Below are 15,292 nucleotides of genomic sequence, written 5' to 3' on the forward strand. Positions count from 1 at the left end.
AGGCACTGAATGCAGCTGCCTTGAGCTGTGCCATTGAAATAATCTAAAAAGACAGCAAAAATGGAAATACATTATTGAGTGTATGGTTAGTGGTCTTCATGCATCAGCTAGATGGGTGGCTTCCAATTCATGTTGCTGAGACTGCTGGAAATCATGCAAGAAACACAAGTCTGGTTCTTTTTTACAGTGTTTTAGTTCTGGAGTTATTTCTGGGTAAGGAGAAAGTGAAGAAGACCAAACACAATTCTAATGTTCCCTTCTCTTCCTTCTTGGCTAAATTCTTAATTTATAGTATTACTAAGCTTTTACTGCCTTCAGGAGCATTCAGTCCATGCCCAAGAGACCAGTTTTGTGGTCATGAATATAATGCTTCACTGCTGTTTGACAATATCTGAAGAAGTACAGATACAGAGAGTAGAAAAAGCTCATTAGCATGGATTTCTGTTCAGGCTAATTAGTAGGCAGCTGAGAAGCAGGTTGTATTTAGCTGAGAAGACCACTTTATCAGTATGATCCAGCACCCGAGATAGCTCAAGGAGGACACTGTATCATGTTGTTGTTATATCCTAAATCAGATTATGATTTGATTTGTTGGTTAAGAAATACCTGAATTTAGGTATCATAACTTCCCTGCACTTAGCTAAGTGCTTAACAGCATATCTGGATATCTGGGCAGGCTTAAGCCTGTATGCTGTTTTATGAAACTCCAAGTTGGCTGGGTGCTTCCTGTGAGGCCTACAGCAATTCCTACCACCAACATTGCAAGGAAATAAAAGACAACTGTGTGAAAAAAAAAAAAAAAAAAAAAAGTATAAAAGTTACTTGTAAAAAACAGTGCCCCACAGTGTTCTATTCATGGCACAAAATGATCCATCTGGGAAACCTTTGCATAATTATTTCTTGAAAACATTCTTCTTATCTGATCAAGTGTTTCTTAGGAATTTCTTCATAGACTGGGGTCATAAGACTGTTTCAGAAAGACATGATGCTGCCTGGTGCTGAGAACTGCAGTCCCAGTCCAGAAAAATGTTTGATTCTAAGCAAGTTGGCAGCTTGTTTATTAACATATGTGAATGGTATCATGATTTCAGAAGTTAAGCAAGGGCTTAAACAATTTTGTTTGTGTTGCTTTCCTATTTCTATGAAGCAGGCAGAAGTTTTCAGTGTATTTTCTACAGCTTATTTTACACTTTCCTCTGTTCCTGGCAAGAGCTTGTGACTCTTGTAGTTCTAATTTCCTTTTGAAATTCATGAAGTATAAAATATCACACTGTATATAGTTAATTTGCTCTTCACTTGCTAAAATGCCTAGTCCTAAGAAAACCTTAGAAGTTGTTCTTTAGCAGGCTTAAGTGGGAATAGGCCAGCAGTCTCTCAGCTTAAAACTGGTAGTGAAAAGAAACAAAAAAAAATCTAGTGTCATTTTTTTTGAGAATGTGGGTATGTCCACACTTTACCTACACCTTTCTTCCTAAGAAATTGGCACTGGGAAATAAGAAGGCAACAGATATATGTATATATATATTTATATGTATAAGCATATAATATATATATTTTTTTCATTTAGAAAGTTTTCATGAGGGAAATAGAAGGAGACTATATGTGACTTATTGGTATATACTGCAATTTTTTGTTAAATCTGGGCAAATATAGAGTTCACAATGGAAAATTAATAATTTTTAATTTCAGTTATCTAGGGAAAGTACTCTTTTTTTGTTTTGTCTCCACTATGCTATTATCTTTTCATCTACACCAAATGATAGTAGTTACCAAACAATGCAATAAATTAAAATAGACTCTTCATCTTCCCTCATCTCTAGAACAAATTATTGCAGGACTAAGTTTGAGCACCAGGCTTTCTTCAGGATCAGTATGGCAGAATCAAAAACCTATGAAGTTCGTTGATGTGTAAATGCACAGTGACATTTTTAAAATGTGCACTGACTTTTTATGAATAGACATGCACTGTGAATATGACTTTTTACGAATAGACATGCACAGTGAATATGAAAACTGCATTTAAATTTATTAGGGTGCTGTGAACCTGTGTTTCAGCCTGGTAGTGAAGACTGGATTCAGGCACAGGCTCATATACTTCATTAAGAAACCTGTAATTCTGCTTTGAAGGCAAGTAAAAAATGTATTTGCTACATCTGGGTTGCAAGATGAAAGCATGGGATTCATGATTAACTATGCATCTGTCTTCGATAGGAGACAACAAGCAATAACTTGTTCTCACCGTATATAGCACCTTCCAGATGAGAAATGCACAGTGGTCTGCACATTCAGGGCATCTTCATAACACTTCAAAGAGTTATTTCTTTCTTGAGAGATATTATTATCTCTATTTTACAGACAAAAAAATGGAGGAATGACTAGCTACAGTCAATCTTTTCAGCAATTAGTTCCATAAATAATTCCTGCTTAAAGTCTTAAAGTTTTATTCTGGCACCTGTCAGAGTAATATCCAAGCTCCTCCTATATTAACTCAAGATGTTGGATGTATTTCAGCTTGACATCTATAATTAGTGCCTAAATAAGTAGAATTCAAGTCATCTGCAGTTGTTCATCATTAAGCAATCAGGACACAGTTTAAAGCACTTACATTTACATTTAGAAATCTTCTGATAGAAATGTAAGTGAAAGAGGGAAGTTCTAGGAGTGGCTCAGAATGTCTTAGCCTGCAACCATCAGGTACAAGGTCGTTCTTTCTTTTGAAAGAAAGGATGCAACAGTATGTAGAATTATACAGGAAAATGAATGAAATATTAGGAATGTTTGCAAGTGATTTAAAAAAAAAAAAAATGTTATTAAGTATCTATTTTGTTCTCCATTTTGCTAGGGAACATAGTGATTGAAAAAGCAAAATCAATTTTGACATTACACTGAACTCTAGAACAAATTCTATTTATCAATTCTTCTTGCAATGATACTTCCAGGGTAACTTGCAGTGTCAAATGAACATTGCACACAAAAACAATATTAACATACTTACAATTAAAGATATTTAATGATAAAAGAAACTAACAACATATTGCACTTTGAAATGGAACACTTGACTACTGGAACCATACAGTGGAATCCAAGGTGCTCATACAGATAGTAATCCCTAACAGCTACCTACCACTTTTTTATCTTGCAATCGTTATCAAAGAAAAAGTAAATTTTTGAGGTTCCAGGGGGTAGTTTGGTAACATAAATTGCTCTAAGCCAATTCTGTAAATATATTATTAGTAAAATCCCATGAATACTTTCACAAAGACGTGTGTGTTGGTGATGTAGATAAAAGTACCTCTTGTTCTACTAATTAAAATCAGTAGCTAAACTTTGCTAATCCACTGATATTATCATATCAGTGTGTTGCTACTAGTTTCCTGTTTTGTTTGTTTGCTTTGCTTTGTTGTTTTTGTTTGGTGGTGTGTTTTGTTTGTTTGTTTTGGAAGATGTGATACATGGCAAACACTTTTTAATACATTTCACGGAACCATAGAAATGCTAATTAGAAGGAAATTCTGGATGTGTCTAGACCAGCTTCCTGCTCAAAGTGGGACTTTTGCCAACACTAACCTTATGGTGAGGGTTTTGTTTTTGTTTTTGTTTTTTTGCCCCTGAAAGTTTAATCTGAGACTCTTAAACTACAATTTCTGTTGCTTGTCCCTTGCTTTGCTGTCTACTACTACCAAGAAATGTCTGGCTCTTCCATCATTGTAACTTCCATTCATCTCCTGTTGTTTCTGTTGTTGATCCTATTGCTGTGGCTGTAAAACTGTTGAGTCTTTCTGTTACTGAATGTTGAACTATCACCGCATTTAAAAGAAAATATCTCTTTCCCATCAATTAAGTTATAAACATGATTTAATATACATGTACTTCTATATGAACATGCAAGTACATACACATAAAATTATTGGATTTTTATAATATATATCTTTCTGATAATATTGAAAGTATATTTAATTTTAACCTGAAGTAGTCATTTATTCTTGCTTATGGTGATGTCAGAATTGTAAGTTTTCATTCATATCCTTCTTTCATATGTATATTAGAATTGAAAACTACATACACATGCAAACATGCACACATAAACATCCATATGCTCATTCCACATGCAGTACAGACGTACCACAGTTTGAAATATTTTATTCAGGAAACAACTGAAGAATGAATGAAGAATTCCTGACTGAATTTAAGAAGAGATTGGACTGTGCGCTTAGTCACATGGTCTGAACTTTTGGGTAGACCTGTGCGGTGTCAAGAGTTGGACTTGATGATCCTTAAGGGTCCCTTCCAACTCAGGATATTCTATGATTCTATAATGGGAACTGTATTTTTTTTCCTCTGACAAGGTTGCTTCTCTGGCCTGTGCAAACTTTTGGATTCAAAGTCACTCATGGAAACATTTAAGTATTTGTGACTACAGTGGGAATCATTTTCCTCTGGGCAAACAGATTTTTTGACTAGAGATGGACATCAGCCATACAGATCAGATCCAAACAAGGATTTGAGGAGATTGAAACTTCCACTTACTGCACGTTGGATCCAGAATTTTAATTTAACCCATTACAAAGGCTGTATATGAAATACATGTACTGATCCATCTGGATGTTATTTGCATCTGTGATTTAGTTAAGGGTCTCATTTACATTTTATATTTGAATTCAAGAAACTCTTTAAAACACTGAGCTAAGTACCATTGGGATGGAGAAATCATTCCACCAGAATAGTCTAAGAAGTCACTGCAGCAAAATTGCAAAATTAAGATTGTTCATGGCATTACAGAGAAAAAGTTTTTTGAAAATGAGAAAAAAAAATCAGAACAAAAGCTAGATACGAATACGATGCAGAGCATACTTTCTAGGTATGGCAATAAATAAATAAATAAATAAAATCTTTATGCACTAAAACACATATTTATTTCTTGAAATAAGACTATGCTTTTATTACAAGTTCCTCCCGTTTTTCCCCCAGCTTTTATTTTTGTTTGTTGGTTTGTTTTTTTTTTGCAAATGAATGCAAAACATAATCTAATTTTTTGTTTATTCATGGGGACAGTAAAGATATTTGTTATTGTTGCACAAAACCAGATATCATTGTAAAAATATTCTTTTCTGGAGTCCAGAGGCTATTTTATTAAATGCTAATGCAGGGAAAAATATATAAAGAGAATCATTTTAACATATATAAGAATTTATTCCACCATAGAGGAGGATGACGATAATATACCTAGCTTTTCAACAGCAGAGTTTACTTTTCTTCAGCATCATAAAGAAGATTAATAATTTTATTCCCATTTTACAGAGGGAATATTTAACTCCAAGAAAAACAAGTCCTAATTACATTACAGAAATTGTCTCTAGTCTTGAGACAATTTAACCATATCATATATGCCATGAGATAAAATATATTGTTAACATTGTTCTTTAACCTTGCTTGCTCTTAGACACTGTCAGTAAAAAGACAGTAAAAGCCACATTTGCTATATTATTTACTGCTGCAATAAAAGGTAGTAGTTAATTCCTGGGGGGGGGAGGCTGAAAAAAAAAAAAAAAAGTTTTAAAGGATAATACAATAAATCTAGGAATGGCCTCAAATATATGACAATCATGCGACATAACATGGCAGCATGGCAGTACATAATAATACTATAATTGCTCTAAGACAGGACAGTTGTCTAAAAGGACAACTTGTGGTTTGCAGTGGCAGGCTTATGTCTTGCAAAGGTCCTTGGAGTGACTCATGAAATCCTATAGAAAACCTAGGCTAAATGTTTAATTTAAAACACAGACTTTTTATTTTTTTTTAATAAATATAATTTTGTTAAGTATAAAATGTCTGTATATATCTACTATGCACATGCTCCTTCAGTCCAGTGGATGCTACTCATGCCAACAGCAGCACATTTTAGCATGTAGTGTGAGTTGTCCATTGGTCTTCAGATTCCGAGATTAAAGATGTTGCCTACATAGATGGATATCCTTACTTACAGCTATTATATTAGATTTACACTATAAATTGTTGAGTATAATATGATAGCAAAAGTTTTTATAATCTCAACATTAACATTGGAAGTGTTCCATATGGTTATTTTTTGTGGGGACAGACAACTATTTAAAAGGAACTAAGATTATAATTTCAGAAGGATCATTCATAAATTATGACCATTACATGGTAGATACTGCACCAACTCAGAGCAAAATGAACAGGGTACACTAGGAGTCAGTATCAGGTCCAGTCCTGTTTGACATCTTCATTAATGATCTGGATGGTGGGGTAGAGTGCACCATCAGTAAATTCACAGATTACATAAACTGGGGGGTGTGACTCACCAAAGGCGCTGTGCTGCCATCCAGACCTCAACAGGCTGGAGAGAGGGGCTGACAAAAATCTCATGAAGTTTAGTAAGAAGTGCAGAGTCCTGTACCTGTGATGGAACAACCCCAGGCACCAGTACATGCTGGGGTCACAAGCTCTTCACAAAAGGGCTTAGGAGTACTGGTGGGCACCAAGCTGAACATGAGTCAGCAATGTGCATTTGCTGCTAAGAAGGTTAACAGCATTCTTGATTGAATTAGGCAGAGTATCGTCAGCAAGTCAGGGGAGGTGATCTTTCACCTCTTCTCAGTGCTGATAAGGCCTGGGTCCTCCAGTACAGGAGACATGAACATATTGGAAATAGTCCAACATAAAGCCGTTAAGATGATCAGGGGACTGGAGCACCTCTCCTATGAAGACATGCTGAAAGAATTGGGACCATTCAGCCTGAAGAACAGGAGGCTTAGGGGGATCTTACCAATGTCTATAAATGCCTGAAGGGAAGGTGCCAAGAAGATGTGACCAGGCTCTTTTCAGTGTTGTACAGTCACAGGACAAGAGGCTATGGGCTCAAAGTGGTACACAGGAGGTTCAATCTAAACATCAGTAAGCCCTTCTTTACTGTGGGGCTGACTAAGCACTTCAACAGTTTGACCAGAGATGTTGCGGATGCTCCCTCACTGTAGATCTTCAGAAGCCATCTGGACCTGTGTGGTGGTTTTACCGAGCTGGACAGCTGAACTCTACCACAACCACTCTGTAATTCCCCCTCCTAAAAGGGAAAGGGGGATAAAATATCATAAAAGGGGCTCAAGGGTTGAGATATGGACAGGGAGATCACTCAACTATTATCATGATGGGCAAAACAGACTCGGTGTAGGGAAATTAGAGAAATTCATTGCCTATTACTAACAAGCTAGAGAAATGAGAAACAATAAAAACAAACTGAAACTCCTTCGTCCCATCCACCCTCTTTCACCTTCTCCCCCTGAGTGGCACAGGGGAATAGGGGAATGGGGGCTGTGGTCTGTTTATAGCACTTTGCAGCTCCTTCTCGGTCACTCCCTGCCCCTGCTCCACATGGGGTCCCTCCCACAGGATGCCATCCTTCCCAAAGTGAGCCTGCAGGGGCTGCCCACAGGCAGCAGCTCTTCAAGAACTGCTCCAATATGGCTCCGTACCATGGGAGCAAACTGCTCCAGCACAGGTCCCCCACGGGTGGCAGCTCCTCCCAGCCCCCCTGCTCCTGCATGGGCTCCTCTCCATGGGCTGCAGCTCCAGCCAAGGGCCTGCTCCTGTGGGGGCTCTCCATGGCCCGCAGCCTCCTCCAGGCCACATCCACCTGCTCTACCGGGGGCTCCTCCACCCATGGGGGGGCTGCAGCGTGGAGATCTGCTCCACAGGGGACCCATGGGCTGCAGGGGGACAGCCTGCTCCACCAGGGGCCTCTCCACAGGCCGTAGGTGGACTGCTGCTCCGTGCCTTGTGTACCTCCTGCTCTCCTGCACTCATCTTGGTGTCTGCGGGGCTGGTTCTCACTCCTCACTCTCCCAGCTGATGTTGTGCAGCAGTGTTTTTTCCCTTTCTTAAACATGCTGTCACAGAGGTGTAAACAATGTCATTCACTGGCTTTGCTCTGGACAGTGGCAGGTCCCTTTGGAGCTGGCTGAAACTGGCCCTTAATCTAGCATGGGACAGCTTCTAGATTCTTCTAAAAGAAGCTATCCCTGCAACCCCCAAAACCTTGCCACATAAACCCACTGCAACGTGGCACTGGGCCATCTGCTCTGGATGTCCCTGCAGGGCAGGGGGGTTAGACCAGATGACCTCCAGAGGTCCCTTCCAACCTCAACCAGGTTATGATTCTGTGGTTTTTTGAAAAGGACAGTTTCTTCTCCAAAGATACAGAAATCTAAATAAAAAAATAACATAGAGATGGGAGGTTTCAAGGGAACAATTAAGAAATACTAATTAGCACTATGACCAGTAGTTCAGAAAATACTGTTTGCATACATAACAGCTTTTTTTTTTTTTTTTTTTTTTTTTTTTTTTTTTTTTTTTATGAGTTTTGGGCTATGAAGTTACTTGGTGTCTGAAAACATCAGCAAATAATATTTATTGCCAGGAGACATGCCTGCTAATTACCACACTTTATCTTATCTGTGATATATCTGAGATAAATATATAGAGATATAATATTTAATCAATACATACCTCAGCATAAATTTAGAGAAACTAATTTATCAAATTTTTATATTTTGTGTCTTCTATACCAGCTTTAGAAGCTAGCTTTAGTGTTCACTTAAAATAAAACTTCAAATACTGGCAAAGGTATTTTCAAGAGAGGGCAATGACATTTATAAATTTTGGAAAAACAAAAACAAACAAACAAACAAAAAACTTCAAAATCCTTGAAATAGATAGAGGGAGCACCTATAAATTCAAAATATATATATATATTTAATCTGGGTGTCTATAAGAGTAAGATCATGCCATGAAAACAAATTAAATGGAACATGGAAAAATAGATATTGATTTAAATATTGATAAAAATACAGATAGGCATATATCGTTACAAAGTCTAGTCAGGGATAATTTCAAGAATGGCTTGACTTTTTAAAATTAATTTTGTTGTTTTTCCAAGATCAATAAGTCCTTGAGCATGTATGACTCTTATTTAATAAAGAAAAAATTAACTACAGCATCTAACTTTTATAAGTACTTATAGTCCAACTTTGTGACCTTTCCTTCACTTCCAATGCATGTAACTTCTAAGGTGATTCTGGCTTTTGTCTCGTAACTCATTTTATACCGATTTTAATTTTTGTCATGCCTAAATGTACTGGTGCATAATAGATGGATTTCCTCTTGCATAACTCAGAAGTGATTCAGTTCTACAGGTTTGTCTTTGCATACTAGCTGTATAGCAGAGCAAGGAGATTGTCTAACTTTTCATGACATTCACTCCAGCTTTTATGTAGTGAACAGAGTTAGGAAATACAGGGGAAAACTGCAGACCAAAGCAATGGCCAAACACCTTACTTCCCTGTTACATACTACATCCAACGGGTTAAATTCATGAGAGATCACTGTGTGCAGAAAGGATGTTGCATCATTACCTGATTGAATTCCCACCAGAAATAACATTATTATGAAGAGGAATGTGGGGAAGAATAAGTTAGAAAAGCCAGAGATGAAGTCATCCCCTACTTCAGGCATTTCATGGAGACAGTGAAAAAAGAAGAGCAGTTGTTGCAGGAGCCTTCTGATAATAATAATAAGAGACAGTTACCTCTAGAAGGGGTTGAGGTGGCCTGAGTAATTGTCTCTGTCTGTTCACTGGATACAGAAATTTCTTTGGAAGACAAGGACATCTATATTAGGCTAAGTTGAAGGTTCAATGCTTTGTGACCTGCATCACAAAGCATGTTTCATATGGGTCTGTTGCACGAAGAATAGGAAATACTGGTCTGGCCTGGGAATAGAAGTAATTCTTTCATATAGTATCAGCACATTTTCAAGAAATAAATAAAAGTTGTTCATTACTGTATTGCAGGATACTTTTACAAATAAATTAAATTATTTTATATGACATGTTGCATTCTGCAAAATGTTCTTGCTTAGAACTGGTAGGATAGGGTCTCAGGGAAGATTTGTTTTAGTACGTCAGAAAGTCTGAGGGCTCAAAGGCTTGAAGTGAAGATCTGTAATATTTTTGAAGGAACTTCTGTGTTGGACGGTGTGTTCCTCTCCATTAAGTGGTTACTACATATTCTGAGGGATCTGCAGCTGAGTGAAGGACATGTTCTCAGCTTGTGTAGCTGGCACAGCTATGCTGCAGTGAGACAGATCCAGAGTGACCTTGGAGAAACTGAACACAAACATAAATTTTAGGAGTGTCTGAGTGGGAGTAGGGTGTTTCACTGCACTCACCCTCTATATTTTAAGTCATAGAGCTGAAAACACTCAACAAAAACAAGAACGAACCACAATATTCAAATACTTCAGTAAAGATTTAGATTTCCTGGGATTTATTTCCAGCTGTTAGACCAGCAAACTCCTGCTGGCCTGTGAGATAAAGCAATAAAAACAGCACTTGCACAACAGGCAGAGTAAGGTACCAATGCTTATTTCTTCCATTTTACTTAAAATTCAGTCATTCCAGGTGCAAACAAGCTACCTGAATTATAGTTGTCTGCATTTAGTAACAATAGTCCTATCTCAATATTTTACAGGTAGCTGTGCCCACATACAACTGCTGTTATGGCTCTTGACTGACAGCTTGCTTCAGAGTTTAATGTTCTTCTAAGGCCCCATGACTCAAAGGACCTCAAGTAAACTGAGATCTTTTTACGGGGCTCCTTGAAGTCTGAATATCTGACCTTAATTTCCAGGTTGTTGTTGAGGATTTCATCACCTCCGTGCATCCACTCTGTGACTATACTCACTTCCAGTCCACAGGTGGCTGTCAAGACTGAGCTGTGTATATTACAGGGTAAGGTGTATAGAGATTTTTTTATTATTTTTTTCCATGGGGGAGAGAAATAAATTACATAGGTGTGTAGTTCTCAGTCTGTGCAGAGACGGAAAGACAGCATGTAAGATTATCTAAAAACAGGGCTGCCATCAGATACGTGTCCATTGCCAGAGCATGTCAGTAAGGATTATTCAGTCTTAGTACAGCAGTTTGCACAGCTGCTTGGACAAACCATCTTCCTATCTATGGCTTTTGGGGAGTTGTGGAGAACTCCAGTAGGGAAAATAAACATCTGTGGCATTCAGTGAGGAAGTGTACCTCTTGGTTAAATTCTCCTGATCTGTGCTGAGCTTTGATTTCAGCCTTGATCAGTTGGCTCTGACAGTCTGTGTAGTAGACTGAGAAGCTGATTTTGTTAGGATTCTTCTTTTGGGCAACCTCAGCCCCAGCTGAGATGACATTAGCATCTGAAAGCTAATTTTAAAAATCCAAAGTAAAAGAGATTACTCAACACACTTGCAATAGGAAAGCTCACAATAAAAATGTTTCTTCATGCAGTGCTTGTATTGCCAGTGGCTTTTCAGCCCCAGAAGTCATTTATCTTTAAAAGTGTATTCATTGCATAAAAAAAGGTCAGAAAACAGTTATTTACTGTGTGTCAGCACACAGACCTACATTACACTCCATTTTAATATTCCATTTCTGGTGAATGAGGAAAGAAGTTTATTAAGCGTGCCAGGAAGATGCAGTAGAAATACCGGTTCTTCTTGTATTTCAACCAATAACAGGTTTCAGTAGGGAAAGGTGAATTAAGTCAATCAGCTGTTTACTTTCTGATTCCTTCAGGAGATAGTAAAATGCTACTGTGTGTTAGTGGTTAAGAAGCCAGAGAGTTTGGTATTCAAACAATATCAGCATAAAGAACAAGTGGGCCAAGAACCAGACATTGTAGTTTGTTTCCTTATTTTTATATTATCTCTTCTTCTTTGACAACAGCATAGCTACACCCAGAAAAGCAGTAATTATATCCAGAACCCATAGAGGTCCCTCATAACATGAAAATGTTGTGACATCATAGTCCTTGGTTAAGGAAATTATAATGATGGCAAAGATTAAAGCCACAGTGTAAGACAGGTAAGGAAAGAGAAGAGCCTCAGAGGAGAGTTTCTTGCTCAAAAAAGCACGACGCTATTCTGTTTTGAGAGAAAAAAATTCTTGAAAGGTAAGTCACCTTGATTTTACAATGCTTCTTTGCATGGGGGTGTTGTTGCAAATATTTTTCTGTTGGTGTAGGTTTAAAACCACTCATGGGTAAGGTAGAAGAGAAGAAATAATGAGAAACAAATTCAGTGGAAAAACAAGTGTTGATGGTGTGACTAGGCAATGAAGTAAATTTATGAACTGATTTGATCATAGATATTAGCACCTCTTTTCCTTCAAGTGTGAGTCAGGGTGAACATAAACATCACAGCTATGTGGAAAAACATACTACTGTGAAAAAAAAAAAAAATTTTTTTTTTTTTTGCAAGAGCTTTTATTTCATTTTTTTAAATTGTTTTGATATTTTCTAAGCAAAAAAGTGTTTGAAATAGTTGGGCCTTTACTATTCAGAATAGAAGAAATGTATGAGTGCTAAGAACACTCTGTGACACACAAATTTCTAACTGCAGTGCTGTTAAGGATATTAAAGGATCTTTATTATAAAGATCTATATAAAGGATCTTTATATTAAAGACATTATTTTTGTTAAGATACCAGTGAACCATGATCCACTGTTATGAACTCTATAGTGATAAGACAAAAGAAGTTTTTGACTCAAGTTTTACTATTTTTGTTAACATTCTTGGGTTGACCTTGGAAATACTGTTCTTTAGAAAACTTGAAGCAGTCTAATATTTTCACAGGCAAATACACATCTTTTTGGCCTTTCCAATCAAAAAGAAAGACAAATGAGGAAACACTAGATTGTCTAAGAGAAACATTTGTCAAACATTTCATATCTAGAAATGACATGATGTGACTGTTATTCTAATAGATTATACATAGATTATGTATTCACTTTGCCTTTCATTTTTAAATAAACTTAATTCAGTAAAATTCAAACAGTGGTGACCACTGATCATTATGTTATCAGTTCTTCTGTCAAATCTTAGCTTTTCTTTGTTGCAGCCATGTGTTCACTCCTTTGTGCAATATAACAATCTCATTTTTGTAAGTTTATTGAAGCCAGTAGATAACTAAGAGAGCTTGAATTCCAAGGCAGAGTCAAAATTTACTTTATACCCATGACTAATGTCAAACCTGAACTCTATCTAGTAGAAATATTGAGTAACCTCATGTTAATCTTTCTGATGTCAGCTATGGCTAGCTATAACAGCTGAGGTCAGATCACTATCCCTGATGTATATATCCTCCTCCTACAGAGTTTTCTTTGGTAAAGATCTATAGTGAGGAAGAACCCTCAACTCTAGTTCAGGCTGGCCTGGTACAATGAAGTTAAAAAACATTATACACACCCTGTCATTTAAAAGTCCTTGACTCATGTCTGCAGGAATTCAACAGAGCTTAATTATTAAATTGGTGGATTTTTTTTGTTTGTTTGTTTTTCAAGATGCTTTTAATCTATTTATATATTCTAAAGTTTTCTTAATCAACCAATTTTTAAAACATAAAAAGTAGATAGGCATGTGGGTAGCAGAACATGCAACCGAAAATTTTTAGACATTATCTTAAACTGTATAAGGACTTCCCCCAAACTGTTTTCTTAGAAAGAGAACAAGCAGACACAGCTATGACTAGATTTTTCGTCATGAGAGCAGAAAATTGCATGATGTAAATATTGCTTTTATTGTACAGATCTGCTGTAACGAAGAAAAATGCATGCAATATTACATTTTCTCTACTATAAAATGAAAAAAAAAAAAAGTTACTATAAAAAAGTCTAATCCCTAGCCTGTGTTGTATAAACCTAAAGCAATGGTAATCAACCTTGATGCGTGACTAAGGCACACATCTGTCTATATGATTTATGACAGAGCAGAATCAGAGAATAAACTGTTTTTTGGTTTTTTTTTTGTTTGTTTGTTTTACAAAAAGAAATACAGTTCCCTGTAAGATGATATTTTGCTCTACAATGAAGCATAACACTTCTTGTTTTCATATTTTCTTTTCCACTAGGCTTTCTAAAAGCTGTACATCTACATGATTTGGTTTCTTAGCAGTCATTATAGAAATCCTTATCACCCTCTGCTGTGCAGAGGATCAGAGTTATTCACGATGTCAGAGAAATGGTTTAATCTGTTTTATTTCTTATGAAGAAACAAAAGCCTTCCTAATAATAATAATAATTTTAAATAAACATCATTTTAATAATTGTAAATAAACAATTGTCTATTTTCCTTTTTTTTTTTTTTAATTTCTGTACAACAGATGAGTGTATATAAATAGAGCAAAATTTATTTTTAAAATGAACTTTAATTTTCAACAACACATTTCTAATGGATAATAAGAACTGCTACTTCATGTCTATTTCTGTAGTCAAGAGATATAGTGAAGATAGCATGAACAGTTTCGCTGCTGGAATTCAATGGATACTCTCTAATTAACATGAGCTACTGAATAATCACCAGGAGATCACTTTTCCTTGATACAGGTTGTGTTCAAAGCTGTAAGCTTTCAGGTGAGTCTTCATATTTCTTTCTCCAAAAGGTGTATTTATAAGCACAATATTACTTGAGTCAAAACAGAAGGTCTTGAAAGGTTTGCACTGAAGTCAGTGACAAGATTTCCACTGACTTCAAGTGTATATTGCTAGGTAGTTTAAGACTTGATGTTTTCAGATGGCCTGGAGTCTTTATTACTGCATTTCAATGAAGGTCAAGGTTATTGAATACCAATTAGGTGTTCTAATGTGCAGGGTAGGACAGAGCTTGGTAGCAGAATATTTTACTGAATTAAAAACAAACAAACAAACAAAAAAAACACTCATTGAAGACCTTAAAATAGGTCTCCACTGTTGGTCTTTATTTACACAGTTGTAATGAATCACTTTCAAAGGTATATCTCAGCAAGTCAGTTTATGCTACTGGTGCTGGCTGGACCTGCCAAACTAGCTGGCAAGAAGTATTACATAAGAGACTTCTGTGTAAAATTTCTGGATCCCTGCCTCAGGGAGGAAGCAAACTGTGCTTATGTATTTCTCACATTTAATGACCTTTACAGAAGGAAATTGCATGTCCTGTGACATCTATCTGCAGGAAAGCTGACTTAATAAAGAAAAGGAAGGTCTTGCATCAGTGAGAACAGAGCAGTTAATTAGTAATTTTACAGTCATGCCAAAGTTATGTAGTGATGTTTATGCAACAGTCTATTTAGATGGGCCTAGAGGAAGTTCAACACAAGTAGGAGGCATGGGAGATGGATTCATTCACTGGTTTTGCTTTAAGTCAAATACCTTATAGCATTATGTTATGTTAATCTACAGTTATATCTGCTACTGCATCT

At 36.6% G+C, this 15,292-nt stretch overlaps 1 protein-coding gene across 5 annotated transcripts in view; it reads left to right on the forward strand.

The window, feature by feature from the left end:
* Positions 1–15,292, forward strand: part of SEMA3A (semaphorin 3A) — a 346,181-nt gene that overhangs the window by 73,379 nt on the left and 257,510 nt on the right. For 2 of the 5 annotated variants that reach the window (XM_072026400.1, XM_072026305.1), the window contains exon 1: positions 11,871–12,011. The exons of the other annotated variants lie outside the window; for them this stretch is intronic. The gene's annotated coding sequence lies outside the window, so the exon portion shown is untranslated. Of the gene's footprint in view, positions 1–11,870; positions 12,012–15,292 lie in introns of those variants that run through there. 5 annotated transcript variants of the gene reach the window in all.

The sequence above is a fragment of the Anas platyrhynchos genome, chromosome 1 (genome assembly GCF_047663525.1).
Source record: "Anas platyrhynchos isolate ZD024472 breed Pekin duck chromosome 1, IASCAAS_PekinDuck_T2T, whole genome shotgun sequence".
In the NCBI taxonomy this organism is placed as follows: domain Eukaryota; kingdom Metazoa; phylum Chordata; class Aves; order Anseriformes; family Anatidae; genus Anas; species Anas platyrhynchos.